Source organism: Heptranchias perlo, chromosome 5 (genome assembly GCF_035084215.1).
Source record: "Heptranchias perlo isolate sHepPer1 chromosome 5, sHepPer1.hap1, whole genome shotgun sequence".
Lineage (NCBI taxonomy): Eukaryota > Metazoa > Chordata > Chondrichthyes > Hexanchiformes > Hexanchidae > Heptranchias > Heptranchias perlo.
This window is the reverse complement of record NC_090329.1, coordinates 64,635,974-64,650,261: the sequence shown is the minus strand read 5'-3', so window position 1 is coordinate 64,650,261 and position 14,288 is coordinate 64,635,974. Positions and strand designations below refer to the sequence as shown.

General features: G+C 45.2%; 1 protein-coding gene across 1 annotated transcript in view; it reads right to left on the bottom strand.

Moving 5' to 3' along the window:
* The window catches only part of LOC137321818 (protein eva-1 homolog C), a 338,629-nt gene that overhangs the window by 211,150 nt on the left and 113,191 nt on the right, over positions 1-14,288 (bottom strand). The window lies entirely within an intron of this gene.

The following is a 14,288-nucleotide window of genomic DNA, read 5'->3' as shown; positions in this document are numbered from 1 at the left end:
CAGAGATAGGGAGGGGCAAGGCCATGGAGGGATTTGAAAACAAGGATGAGAATTTTAAAATCGAGGCATTGCTGGACCAGCAGCCAATGTAGGTCAGCAAGCACAGGGTTGATGGGTGAACGGGACTTGGTGCGAGTTAGAATAACAGTAACATTGTTGGTTTCATAACCTGATATTTGCAAGAATTTGGTCTTTTCTTCAGACACTAGAACAATTTCAAAAAGCTATATGTTGCACAGCAGGAGAAACCATCTTGCTCCATTTCAAGTATGCTTATCATCTTGTGTGAAGATGTCCCAAGCTTACACTGTCTTATCTCATCTTCCCAGCTCACGTAGATTATTCAAGAACATAAAAATAAAAGAAAATATAGAACAAGAAAATATCCTAATGTGTCTCCATCCATTTCTCTGGGTGTTTGCTTTTGAGCCCCCGATTTTTCTATCGATGTCACTTGATTGCAGTGTCTTCCTAGATTGTTTATATGTGTCCCCCGCAACCTTTCTCTCTGTTCTTGATCTTTGTCTGTCTGTCAGTTTGTTTGCCTTTCACTGGATTCTTTCTGTATTTGTTTCATGAATGCCTTTCGCTATGCCGTAATTTATTTTACTGTTTGGGTGCATCAATCTCTCTGCCACCCACTTCCTCTGTCTCTACCGTACGGGTACGGTAGCATAGTGGTTATGTTACTGGGCTAGTAATCCAGAGGCCTGGACTAAAATCCAGAGTCATGAGTTCAAATCCCGCCACGGCAGCTGGTGAATTTAAATTCAATTAATTAATTAAAAATTCAATTAATTAAATAAAAATCTGGAATTAAAATACTAGTATCAGTAAAAACCCATCTGGTTCACTAATGTCCTTTAGGGAAGGAAGCCTGCCGCCCTTACCCGGTCTGGCCTATATGTGACTCCAGACCCACAGCAATGTGGTTGATTCTTAATTGCCCTCTGAAATGGCCGCTACGAAAAGTCATAATAAGAATAAAACCGGACGGACCACCCGGCATCGGACCACTAGGCACCGGACACGACAACGGCAAAACACCAAGCCCAGTCGACCCTGCAAGGTCCTCCTTACTAACATCTGGGGACTTGTGCCAAAATTGGGAGAGCTGTCCCACAGACTAGTCAAGCAACAGCTTGACATAGCCATACTCACAGAATCATATCTTTCAGCCAACGTCCCAGACTCTTCCATCACCATCCCTGGGTATGTCCTGTCCCACCGGCAGGACAGACCCACCAGAGGTGGCGGTACAGTGATATACAGTCAGGAGGGAGTGGCCCTGGGAGTCCTCAACATTGACTCTGGACCCCATGAAATCTCATGGCATCAGGTCAAACATGGGCAAGGAAACCTCCTGCTGATTACCACCGACTGTCCTCCCTCAGCTGAAGAATCAGTCCTCCTCCATGTTGAACACCACTTGGAGGAAGCACTGAGGGTAGCAAGGGCACAAAATGTACTCTGGGTGGGGGACTTCAATGTCCATCACCAACAGTGGCTCGGTAGCACCACTACTGACCGAGCTGGCCGAGTCCTGAAGGACATAGCTGCTAGACTGGGCCTGCGGCAGGTGGTGAGCGAACCAACACGAGGGAAAAACTTACTTGACCTCGTCCTCACCAATCGACCTGTCGCAAATGCATCTGTCCATGACAGTATTGGTAGGAGTGACCACCGCACAGTCCTCGTGGAGATGAAATGCATGCTAAACAGCGGAAGCAACATGCTATAGACAGAGCTAAGCGATTCCACAACCATCGGATCGGATCAGATCAAAGCTCTGCAGTCCTGCCACATCCAGTCGTGAATGATGGTGGACAATTAAACAACTAACGGGAGGAGGAGGCTCTGCAAACATCCCCATTCTCAATGATGGCGGAGTCCAGCACGTGAGTGCAAAAGACAAGGCTGAAGCGTTTGCAACCATCTTCAGCCAGAAGTGCCGAGTGGATAATCCATCTCAGCCTCCTCCCGATATCCCCACCATCACGGAAGCCAGTCTTCGGCCAATTCGATTCACTCCACGTGATATCAAGAAATGGCTGAGTGCACTGGATACAGCAAAGGCTATGGGCCCTGACAACATCCCAGCTGTAGTGCTGAAGACTTGTGCTCCAGAACTAGCTGCGCCTCTCGCCAAGCTGTTCCAGTACAGCTACAACACTGGCATCCACCCGACAATGTGGAAAATTGCCCAGGTATGTCCTGTCCACAAAAAGCAGGACAAATCCAATCCGGCCAATTACCACCCCATCAGTCTACTCTCAATCATCAGCAAAGTGATGGACGGTGTCGTCGACAGTGCTATCAAGCGGCACTTACTCACCAATAACCTGCTCACCGATGCTCAGTTTGGGTTCCGCCAGGACCACTCGGCTCCAGACCTCATTACAGCCTTGGTCCAAACATGGACAAAAGAGCTGAATTCCAGAGGTGAGGTGAGAGTGACTGCCCTTGACATCAAGGCAGCATTTGACAGAGTGTGGCACCAAGGAGCCCTAGTAAAATTGAAGTCAATGGGAATCAGGGGGAAAACTCTCCAGTGGCTGGAGTCATACCTTGCACAAAGGAAGATGGTAGTGGTTGTTGGAGGCCAATCATCTCAGCCCCAGGGCATTGCTGCAGGAGTTCCTCAGGGCAGTGTCCTGGGCCCAACCATCTTCAGCTGCTTCATCAATGACCTTCCCTCCATCATAAGGTCAGAAATGGGGATGTTCGCTGATGACTGCACAGTGTTCAGTTCCATTCGCAACCCCTCAGATAATGAAGCAGTCCGAGCCTGCATGCAGCAAGACCTGGACAACATCCAGGATTGGGCTGATAAGTGGCAAGTAACATTCGCGCCAGATAAGTGCCAGGCAATGACCATCTCCAACAAGAGAGAGTCTAACCACCTCCCCTTGACATTCAACGGCATTACCATCGCCGAATCCCCCACCATCAACATCCTGGGGGTCACCATTGACCAGAAACTTAACTGGACCAGCCATATAAATACTGTGGCTACGAGAGCAGGTCAGAGGCTGGGTATTCTGCGGCGAGTGACTCACCTCCTGACTCCCCAAAGCCTTTCCACCATCTACATGGCACAAGTCAGGAGTGTGATGGAATACTCTCCACTTGCCTGGATGAGTGCAGCTCCAACAACACTCAAGAAGCTCGACACCATCCAAGATAAAGCAGCCCGCTTGATTGGCACCCCATCCACCACCCTAAACATTCACTCCCTTCACCACCGGCGCACTGTGGCTGCAGTGTGCACTATCCACAGGATGCACTGCAGCAACTCGCCAAGGCTTCTTCGACAGCACCTCCCAAACCCGCGACCTCTACCACCTAGAAGGACAAGGGCAGCAGGCGCATGGGAACAACACCACCTGCACGTTCCCCTCCAAGTCACACACCATCCCGACTTGGAAATATATCGCCGTTCCTTCATTGTCGCTGGGTCAAAATCCTGGAACTCCCTTCCTAACAGCACTGTGGGAGAACCGTCACCACACGGACTGCAGCGGTTCAAGAAGGCGGCTCACCACCACCTTCTCGAGGGCAACTAGGGATGGGCAATAAATGCCGGCCTTGCCAGCGACGCCCACATCCCGTGAATGAATTTTTAAAAAAAATCTCCCCAGTCTTGGTCTCTGTTCTCAAATATTTGTATGTCTCACTCTCCAATTTCTCCATACCCTGAATCTCTCCCCAACTGTCCCAAATCTGTTTTTCTCGATCATCATTTTCTTTCTCTCTCTTTATGTCCCACAATTTCTCTCTCTTTTACTGGTCTCAGTCTTTGTTGCTTTGTTCCCCAATCTCTGCACCTTTCTTTCCCCAATCTCTCTATCTGTACCCCCAAAAGCTGTCTGTCTCTGTCCCCTATTTTCTGCTTCTTGGTTCACCCAACCTCCACATCTGTACCCCCAATATCTGTATCTGTCCCCCATTCTCTGCCTTTTTCTCCAATTTCCCTGTATGTACCCCCAATATCTGTCTTTTTCTGTCCCCCAAATGTCTGTTTCTTACTCCCCCCCCCCCAATCTCTATATAACTCCAATATGTTTGTCTTTCTATGTCCCTACTGTGTCTTTTCTGGCTCAGAATCATGATGTGGATAAGTTGATCACAACTATAGTGAGGACCGATGGCGGGAACCAAAAGCCTGGTAAGAGGTCATGGATCAGATCATGATTGGTCAACACATTGATGGACTTTAAAATGTTTCGTACGGGGTGGAGGAATGGAGCCTTGCTGGCAGTGATGAAGTGCCCAAGAACAGGCTGGGCTTTAGCGAACAGCCGTGGCAAAAACCAAGGGCACAGGAACAGGCTGTGATCAGCATAGCATCATGGAACAATACATTGGTACAACTTAAAAGTTCCCTGGTGGAAGGGGCAGAGGTATGGAGCACCACCAGCAGTAACAAACAATCTGCGAATGGGCCACGGATAATATGTGGTAGCCAGGAGGGTGATTGAGGGTTTTGTTGGGGGGTGGGGGGCCAAGCCGAAATATCACTTGGACAATTCCTGGTGCCGTGATTTGTACCTTACAGAAATCTCTATCATGATTCTCCTATGTTCAGTTAGAGGCTATCATGTAACATTCAATTCGGCCCCATTATAATCAATTACTCACATCACGTTATGTAATTGTGCCACCTATTGGTAAATACCTTTTTATTCTTGAGACCACTAACCATTTTTGATATATAATAGATGGTTAGCATCAAAGTGGGTCAAAATAATTACTTTTTTTGAATTGAGAAACCAAGGTGACTCATGGGAGCCAATTTCAATTTTCAATTTCAATTGCCCACATTATGTGGACAGTGGGCAGAGTGATCGAGGTGCCTGAATCATATTCATGATTGAGCTTCATTTCAATAATATTGGTGAGCTGTCAGCGCTGAAAGAGCACAGACTGGCAGCTCGCTGATGTGGGGTGGGGGCAGGGTGGGAAAACAAAATCCAATGGCTGCTCTACAGAGCTGAACTGGAAGTGGGACATGAAGGAGGGGGAGGCAAACCGAGGGGGGGCACTGAGAGACTGGCAGCAGGCAGAAATATTTTTGTGGGGCAAGCAGGAGCATTCAGAGGGCATAGGACCCCGATTTAAATATTTTAATGAGGCTCCTATCTGTTATAGGTGGGTCTTTGACGTGAAATTGGCATGAAGTTTTTTTTAAATTTTCAACCCGCTACTATCTCATTCACATCAAACAAACTGGGCGGTAGCAGACGGAAATTAGACCCATAGTGTTGGATATCACAACGATTCAAAAGAGTGAGAGAGTAGACAAAATGAATCAAGATGTTCTAGTGACTAAGTGACACCAAGTTGTTATTTTGTCAACTAGTTTTGTAACATGACAGCATTTGTTAGTGGCTCTGAAAATAATGACAAGCTCTGGAATTTCATGACATCCAAGGGCTGATTTTCTGAATGTGCACTCCTGGACTGAAAATTACAGGAGTGCAACCACAATTTCCCAATATGCACTCCACACCAGGACTGCATATTCAGAAAATTGGCACTTTGGTATACATACAAAGCTAGAAGCACTTAACAAATATCACAAACAAAATGGTAATTTCTTTTAAAGATAAAAAGAAAAAAGTGCAATTGCTAACAAATGGTCTACACCCAAAACATTAATTATCTTTTCCCTTTACAGGTGGTGATGGACCCTCTGTGTATTTTGCTTTTTTTTAAATGACAATTTCTTTTAGTAGCTTAATTTCTAGGATGTGTCAAGACCGCATAAAGATGAGCAGCTATTTTTGTTTGCAGAGACATGAGACATTAAGGATGACATAAGGACAGTAGTGAGGAAGTGTCTTGGCTCGGAAGATCAGGAAGTAGAATCAGTATGGGTGGAGATAAGAAATAACAAGGGGCAGAAAACACAGGGGGCCTATAGACTACTCCCACCAAACAGTAGCTATACTGTTGGACAGAGTATTAATCAAGAAATAATAGGAGCTTGTAACAAAGGTAATGCAATAATCATGGGGGACTTTGATCTTCATATAGACTGGACAAATCAATTTGGCAAAAGTAGTTTGGAGGAAGAGTTCATGGAATGCACTCGAGACAGTTTCCTAGAACAATACGTCATAGAACCAAACAGGGAACAGGCTATTTTAGATCTTGTATTGTGTAATGAGACAGGGTTAATTAGTAATCACATAGTAAGGGATCCTGTGGGGAAGAGTGATCGTAATATGATAGACGTTCACATTGAGTTCGAGAGTGATGTACTTAAGTCCGAAACTAGAGTCTTAAACTTAAATAAAGCCAATTTCATAGGTATGAGGGGCGAGTTGGCTAAGGTAGATTGGGAAATTAGATTAAAATGCAAGTCTGTAGATAAACAATGGCGAACATTTTTTTTTTAATTTCATAATTCTTAACGAACACACATTCCATTGAGAAATAAAAACTCCAGGGGAAAAGTGACCCATCCATGGCTAACTAGAGAAGTTAAGGATAGTATTAGATTAAAAGAGGCTTATAATGTTGCCAAGAAGAGTAGTCAGCCTGAGGATTGGGAGGGTTTTAGAAACCAGCAAAGGATGGCCAAAATGTTGAGAGAAAAAATAAAATGAGAGTAAACTAGCAAGAAATATAAAAACCAGATTGTAAGAACTTCTACAAGAATGTAAAAAGGAAGAGCGTAGCGAAAGTAAACGCAGGTCCCTTAGAGGCTGAGACTGGAGAAACTATAATGGGGAATAAGGAAATGGCAGAGACGTTAAATAAATATTTTGTATCTGTCTTCACAGTAGAAGGCAGAAAAAGCATACCAGAAATAATGGGGAACCAAGGGTCTAAGAAGAGTGAGGAACTTAAAGTGAAGAAAAGTGCTGGAAAAATTATGGAACTAAAAGCCGACAAACCCCCTGGACCTGATGGGTTACATCCTGGGGTTCTAAAAGAAGTGGCTGCAGAGATAGTGGATGCATTGGCTGTGATCTTCCAAAATTCCCTAGATTCTAGAATGGTCCCAGTGGATTGGAAGGTTGCAAATGTAACACCGCTATTCAAGAAAGGAGGGAGAGAGAAAACAGGGAACTACAGGCCAGTTCGCCTGACATCAGTCATCGGGAAAATGCTGGAATCCATTATTAAGGAAGTGGTAACAGGGCAGTTAGAAAATCATAATACGATTAGGTTTTATGCAAGGGAAATCATGTTTGACAAATTTATTATAGTTTTTTTTTAAGGATGTAACTAGCAGGGTTGATAAAGGGGAACCAGTGGATGTAGTATATTTGGATTTTCAAAAGGCATTCGATAACGTGCCACACAAAAGGTTGTTATACAAGATAAGGGCTCATGGGGTTGGCGGTAATATATTAGCATGAATTGAGGATTGGTTAACGGATAGAAAACAGAGCTTAGGATTAAACAGGTCATTTTCAGGTTGGCAGGCTGTAACTCGTGGGGTGCCACAAGAATCAGTGCTTGGGCCTCAGCTATTTACAATCTATATTAATGACTTAGGTGAAGGGACCGAGTGTAATATATCCAAGTTTGCTGACAATACAAAGCTAGGTGGGAAAGTAAGCTGTAAGGAGGACACAGAGTCTGCAAAGGAATTTAGACTGGTTAAGTGAGTGGACAAGAAGATGACAGGTGGAGTATAATGTGGGGAAATGTGAGGTTATTCACTTTGGTAGGAAGAATAGAAAAACAGATTTTTTTAAAAAATGGTGAGAAACTATTAAATGTTGTTGTTCAGAGAGATTTGGGTGTCCGTGTACACAAAACACCAAGTTAACATGCAGGTACAGCAAGCAGTTAGGAAGGCAAATGGTATGTTGGCCATCATTGCATGAGGGTTGGAGTACAAGAGTAAGGAAATCTTGCTACAATTATACAGGGCTTTGGTGAAACCACACCCGGAATACTGTGTACAGTTTTGGTCTCCTTACCCAAGGAAGGATATACTTGCCTTAGAGACGGTGCAACAAAGGTTCACTAGATTGATTCCTGTGATGAGAGGGTTGTCCTATGAGGAGAGATTGAATAGAATGGGCCTATACTCTCTGGTGTTTAGAAGAATGAGCAGTGATATCGTTGAAACGTATAAAATTCTTAGTGTCCTTGACAGAGTAGATGTGGAAAGGTTGTTTCCCCTGGCTGGAGAGTCTAGAAGTAGGGGGCATAGTCTCAGGATAAGGGGTGGGCGATTTAAGACTGAGATGAAGAGGAATTTCTTCACTCAGAGGGTGGTGAATCTTTGGAATTCTCTACCCTAGAGGAAGTTCAGTCTTTGAATATATTCAAAACTGAGATCGATAGATTTTTGGACTTTAAGGGAATCAAGAGATATGGGGATCGGGCAGGAAAGTGAAGTTGAGGTCGACGATCAGCATGGTCTTACTGAATGGCGGAGCAGGCTCGAGGGGCCATGTGGCCTATTCCTGCTCCGATTTCTTATGTTCTTAGGCCTGAGAGACTCACTTATTGAGTAGTTTCAAAAATGTGTTAACAAATTCCAATCAGTCACAAAGCTGTTCAACAGAAACCATGCACAATGACTTTATATAAATGATAACAGTGAGGACAGCACAGGGAAACATTTTTTTTTACAAAGTGAAATCCTGACTGTGAGCACACTTGAGTATAATCAGTTGAAACCTCACTTTTGTCTGTGTGGCCTAATTAGCCAAACATGAATACCCCTTGCTGATTGGTTTCTAGTTGTCCTGATTTATAGCTCTCACTTTGCTTACAGGTACTTCAAAAGAATAATTTAATAAAGAAAAAATATATCCTGTGTGTGTGAATTATGCCAGGAAGTATCAGATCTGAAGAAATGTAGTTACCTAATTTGTTGAGGCTTGCCACAAAGACAATCTCAGCTCTGCCGTTCAAAACATCTGTAGCATATTCCAGTGACTAAGAGCTTCCAGATAGAACAGAGGGATATTTAGGAATTCTCATTTATGTCAGGGTGAATCTTGAGACATGGTGACATATTATCTTTTATACTAATCAAATAGCAATTGAGACTTCCCATTTAAGCTGTTATCAACGTGGTAAATCTTTATTTAAAAGGTTAGCACTTGTTCATTTATGAAATGAAAGAAATAATAATGGAGGGCTTCCAGGCTCAACTCAGTCTGAGTTTACTGTGGTTATCACTTGCTTCTTTGTGCATTCTTTCTTATGTTTAATAGTTACAGCCTCATTCAATGGCTTAAATCTCTTCCAGGCAGCAGTAAGGGATGCTATATTTGGCTTCAGTGTCCTCTAGCAAGGACAATCAAAAATCAGCCAGAGTCCTTTCTACTGATTGCTATCCATTGATTCCTGCTGGAAAATGCATGTGTACGGGCATTGGATAAGAAAGGGATTTGTTTGGTTGTGATGTCTCCAACAATCAAATAACTTGTCAACACTCACTGTATAGGCTCACATTTGAAGCAATGTATGAGAGGATGCCAGAGTCAATGCAACCATACACTAGGATGCCTTTGGGAAAAGTGGGAAGAAAATTGGGAAACAAGTTTTTTTTTAAAAAGACAACGTTCAAAGTCAAAATAATTATACATCAGCTCCATCCTGCTAAATTCAGTTTCTGGGATTCAGTTCAGCTTCTTTATCTTTCATTAATTGATAAAAGCCAATACAAATTGGTTTCTTTTAATATTATGCAGTATAACAACAGGGCACAATTGAAGATAACTGTAGCAAGGGCAGTTGTCTTGTGAAACTTGCCTGGTTGGTTTCTGGAAGCACAGAAAGACTCAGAAATTGTACTGGTACCAATGGGCAAATCACAGATTTGCAATTTCCGAGCGTATGTTCCAGCTTTCTTGATTCAACAAGTGATGACTTAGTTTATATTTAAATTCCTATGTATAAGAGACAGACTTCCCAGTAATAACAATAATTGGAACAAAGTACCACAGGCAAGTGAAAGGTCATCGACCTGAAGCATTAACTCAGTTTCTCTCCGGCCTGACCCGTTCAGTGTTTCCAGCATTTTTCTGCTTTTATTCCATAAGCAGTTCTTGTGTTCATGACGTAAACTTAGATATCTTGCTTAAGCACCAGCAAACTTATAGCACTGTTCCAGTAAATAATTTTGTAAAACACAAGACAGCTAACCACATTTCTTTGATATTGCAGTAAGGGAATCCTGGCATAAAGCAGACCATCAACAAATCCACATGGCTTTGGACTACACGGAGTCCAAAAGCAAGAATCAGGTTGTCTCTGCAGTCTGCAAACTGAGATGAAAAATTCCCTTAGTGGACTGATATAAAATACATGGAATCTAGAAGCTGCTGATGTTGACAAGCAGGACCGGATTCCTAGCTTCCAGCCATTGTTTCCATTGATAATGAGCATGCACTTCCTGCCCTCAATATTGAAAGTTTAGGAGGCCAATTAACACTGGATAAACGGACGCTGCATGAATGAAATTCTAGCCCTTTACCTCTCCCCATTTTATCTTCTGAGTGCCGGCACAGTCACAACAGGCCGAATGGCCTCCTTCTGCGCTGTAACATACTATGATACGATGGGCTCAATTTGAAATGGTGGCAGGTTGGCAGCGGGGGGACGAAGGTATGCGTAGCAAACCCTAATAAAAAAAAACTTACCTTTTCTGACGCGATCACAATGTAATTGATGCTCCGATTACATTGTGATCTGCAAACATCCCCATCCTCAATGATGGCGGAGTCCAGCATGTGAGTGCAAAAGACAAGGCTGAAGCGTTTGCAACCATCTTCAGCCAGAAGTGCCGAGTGGATGATCCATCTCGGCCTCCTCCCGATATCCCCACCATCACGGAAGCCAGTCTTCAGCCAATTCGATTCACTCCACGTGATATCAAGAAACGGCTGAGTGCACTGGATACAGCAAAGGCGATGGGCCCCGACAGCATCCCAGCTGTAGTGCTGAAGACTTGTGCTCCAGAACTAGCTGCGCCTCTAGCCAAGCTGTTCCAGTACAGTTACAACACTGGCATCTACCCGACAATGTGGAAAATTGCTCAGGTATGTCCTGTCCACAAAAAGCAGGACAAATCCAATCCGGCCAATTACCGCCCCATCAGTCTACTCTCAATCATCAGCAAAGTGATGGAAGGTGTCGTCGACAGTGCTATCAAGCGGCACTTACTCACCAATAACCTGCTCACCGATGCTCAGTTTGGGTTCCACCAGGACCACTCGGCTCCAGACCTCATTACAGCCTTGGTCCAAACATGGACAAAAGAGCTGAATTCCAGAGGCAGCATTTGACAGAGTGTGGCACCAAGGAGCCCTAGTAAAATTGAAGTCAATGGGAATCAGGGGGAAAACTCTCCAGTGGCTGGAGTCATACCTAGCACAAAGGAAGATGGTAGTGGTTGTTGGAGGCCAATCATCTCAGCCCCAGGACATTGCTGCAGGAGTTCCTCAGGGCAGTGTCCTAGGCCCAACCATCTTCAGCTGCTTCATCAATGACCTTCCCTCCATCATAAGGTCAGAAATGGGGATGTTTTCTGATGACTGCACAGTGTTCAGTTCCATTCGCAACCCCTCAAATAACGAAGCAGTCCGAGCCCGCATGCAGCAAGACCTGGACAACATCCAGGATTGGGCTGATAAGTGGCAAGTAACATTCGCGCCAGATAAGTGCCAGGCATTGACCATCTCCAACAAGAGAGAGTCTGACCACCTCCCCTTGACATTCAACGGCGTTACCATCGCCGAATCCACCACCATCAACATCTTGGGGGTCACCATTGACCAGAAACTTAACTGGACCAGCCATATAAATACTGTGGCTACGAGAGCAGGTCAGAGGCTGGGTATTCTGCGGCGAGTGACTCACCTCCTGACTCCCCAAAGCCTTTCCACCATCTACAAGGCACAAGTCAGGAGTGTGATGGAATACTCTCCACTTGCTTGGATGAGTGCAGCTCCAACAACACTCAAGAAGCTCGACACCATCCAAGATAAAGCAGCCCGCTCAATTGGCACCCCATCCACCACCCTAAACATTCACTCCCTTCACCACCGGCGCACTGTGGCTGCAGTGTGTACCATCCACAGGATGCACTGCAGCAACTCACCAAGGCTTCTTAGACAGCACTTCCCATACCCGCGACCTCTACCACCTAGAAGGACAAGAGCAGCAGGCACATGGGAACAACACCACCTGCACGTTCCCCTCCAAGTCACACACCATCCCGACTTGGAAATATATCGCCGTTCCTTCATTGTCGCTGGGTCAAAATCCTGGAACTCCCTTCCTAACAGTACTGTGGGAGAACCGTCACCACGCGGACTGCAGCGGTTCAAGAAGGCAGCTCACCACCACCTTCTCGAGGGCAATTAGGGATGGGCAATAAATGCTGGCCTCGCCAGCAACACCCACATCCCATGAACGAATAAAAACAAAATTGAAGTTCTTTCCGGGTTTCGCGCCCGGCAGCCCCTGATTGACAGAAGCTGCAATGCTGAGGTTGGGGGGGTGGGGGGGGGAGTTGGTGGCAGAAAAAGTGAGAGTGCGAGACATCATCCGGCGCTGGAACAGAAAACCACGGGGGGGGGGGCACGGGGAATGAGGGGAAGATCAGGTGGGAGAGAGGGGGACATCGGAGAGGGAGGGTAGAAAGGTCGGTTGATTGTGTGTTTTAACTTTGTGCAATGGTTTTTTATTAAATTTATTACGTTTATTTTTGCCTGATCCAGCCCTTCACGCCTGGTTTCATCGGGAGTGAATCAGAAGCCTTGGGAAAGCCGCCCAGGTAAGTTAAAAATTGTTCTAACTACCTAAAATGTCACAAGTAAAGTACCTTAAGTACGTCAATGAGGTATATTTGGTTCTTTAACTATCATCCCGCCAGCTTTAATTGCCGGCGGAACTTCCGGATTCGGGAAGCGCATGCGCACACAGGTGAGTCAGTGGGAAACTCAGAAATAGTCAGGGTGGAGCCGGCTTCTGAACCCGCTCTGCATTTTTGCAATTTTTGCAGCCCCACCCGCCCCCAATTTAAGTTTAAAATTGAGCCCGATGAGTTTCTCTGAAAAAATATATTGGCTCCAGATTCCACACAATGGCATGCACCCAATTTGCACCAATGAATCCTGATTTACATCCACCAATGCTCTGCAGAGCTAAATCCTCACAATTTTGTGGGTCAGCTCATTTGCAGATCCACTGGAGGATCCATTGGTGCAAAGTCCATGTATAATGCGAGTAATATGCTGAAGGTTGTAATATCAGCTATCTGATGCCACCTGGGGGGCCACCCTCAATTTCTAGAACTTCACTTAATTCGCTAAATCTTGCTGCAGAAGAAACTTGTGCATAATAGCAATTTGAAGCAGGACACCAGAGGGGCCATCTCTGACATCAAACAGTCCCCTCAATCTCAGCCCCGCATTACTTATTTTTTCCACTCAGAGGCTGTTGTCTTTCAGAGCTTTCAGGATCTGATAGCTACAATTAGACCAGCCAACCCGCTGATCAGTGGGGACACAGTTCCAAGGTCCAGTGGAATGATAATGGCTGGAGTTAAGCTGTCTGAAGCTGCCATCCCAGGATAATGGTGCATGTCAGGCCTCTAACCTTCCTCCTCAAAGCAGCATGCCAGTGGCACGTAGCAAGTGATACCAGGTTGCTCAGGCACAAACTCTAGACATTCAGTCAGCAACCATCCTTCCCAGCAGCAAGCTAACAGGAGGGCTACCTACCTCAGTCTTTTATACCACAAGATCAGCCAGCCACCTCTTACGATACTGGCCCACATGTTGCATTTAACGCATGCCTGTACTGCACCCTGGCTGATATTATAGAGATCCCCTGTGGCTGCCTAAAATGACCCAGTGTCATGAAAGTTGACTGTAGATGGTATCGTCATAGCCACAGACGAAGCAGTACGGGCAGATGACCACAGCTGAAGGTCCATATGCAGTATGTTGCAGATTTCCCCTAATGCTTGTTTGGTGAAGCACACTGTTAAGACACATCTCCTCAATTAGGATCTCACAGGACCTGTGTAGCCTGCATATGTTATTGGGAGGTGTAGTATCTGGAGGCACATTTGTCTTAAATGTTGCCTCACTCTCCTGCTCTTCCTCCATGATAATGGCATACAAATGTATGCCCATAGGGGATGCCATAACTCCTCCTGTGAACTCTCGCTGTGGGTGGGGGAGGGGGGCAAAATCTCCCAGTTGTCTCACACTGCCAGAAACAAGTCCAATGGTGTTCAGGTAAAATGCTAAAAAAGCTATTCCCAGTTGCAGTAATTACTCCTCAAACTTTCA